This window comes from Octopus bimaculoides, chromosome 18, assembly GCF_001194135.2.
Source record: "Octopus bimaculoides isolate UCB-OBI-ISO-001 chromosome 18, ASM119413v2, whole genome shotgun sequence".
In the NCBI taxonomy this organism is placed as follows: Eukaryota; Metazoa; Mollusca; class Cephalopoda; order Octopoda; family Octopodidae; genus Octopus; species Octopus bimaculoides.
In genome coordinates, this window is record NC_068998.1 from 48,455,040 (window position 1) to 48,456,402 (window position 1,363).

At 37.4% G+C, this 1,363-nt stretch overlaps 1 protein-coding gene across 3 annotated transcripts in view; it reads right to left on the reverse strand.

Annotated features, from left to right (window-relative positions):
* The window catches only part of LOC106877914 (inositol polyphosphate-5-phosphatase A), a 158,401-nt gene that overhangs the window by 20,328 nt on the left and 136,710 nt on the right, over window positions 1-1,363 (reverse strand). The gene's annotated exons all lie outside the window — the stretch shown is intronic.

Below are 1,363 nucleotides of genomic sequence, written 5' to 3' on the forward strand. Positions count from 1 at the left end.
ATATATATATATATATATATATATATATATATATATATACAAATAGACAGACAGACATGCACAACCTCACATGTATATATATAAAATCTATAGTGATAGGTACATGTGTAGAAACGCACATGAAGATGTTTGAGTGTGTGCATAGAGAAATATAGATCTAAGCTGTCATGCATCTGTTTCTGTGCGGGGCACATATAACATTATATATATATTTGTATATATATATATATACACATGCATATATCTATGTATGTTTGTATGTGTGAGAGAGGGAGAAAAAGAAGGAGAAGACGTATATGTTAGGAGCTATTCACATCAACACATACACATACACACACACAGACGTATATGCTAGCATATCAACAGGAAGAGATAAAAGCATAATTCAAATGTGATAAAGTGATCTGTGCATTAACCAATTGCTCTCTGCAACTGAAATGCGGAGAAAAATTAGGGGTCAGAGTTAGGGTTCAGCAGTTTGTGATGCTGACAGACACATAACTTTCCATCACCGCCGCCACCACTACAGTCATCATCATCATCATCATCATCATCATCATCATCATATTGATAACAGACAAAAGTCTTGGTACCATCAACATCATTATGTTGCTGACAAGGGTAAGACAAATAACAAAAATAAATCCTATCTATATATATATATACAAACACACAATTCTGGTGTGTAGAATACAGTGTCAGATATGGTCTGTGTATTCCATATTTTATTGTTTTGTGTATTTTGTGGTGGTTGAGGACTAGTTGTCAGCACTATATCTTTACAGGCTATAGGGTATTAGCACTATCCCTCTACACTGTCACACCATTGTATCACATCATCATCATCGCATCACTGTATCTCTACACTGTTATGCTGTTGTATCTCTTCCCTGTCACACCACTGTATCTCTACTCTGTTGCACCGCTGTATCTCTATACTGTCACTCCGTTGTTTCTCTACACTGTCATGCCGTTGTGTCTCTACACTGTTATACCACTGTGTCTCTACACTGTCATATTGCTGTCTGTACATTGTTACACCGTTGTGTCTCTACACTGTCACATCATTGTATCTCTACAATGTCACATTGCTGTCTCTACACTGTCATGCCACTGTATCTCTACATTGTCACAATGCTGTATCTCTACACTGTCACACTGCTGTGTCTCTACACTGTCACATTGTTGTTTCTACACTGTCATGTCACTGTATCTCTACACTGTCACACTGCTCTATGTATATAAGTGAGTATGTGTGTTTGTGTCTCTTTGCCTTGACAGTGTGTAATAGTTGTAAATGAATGTCCCTGACATGCAAGCAGTGTCCTTCCATTCTGTGAAAACATGTCTGATCATGCGGGGG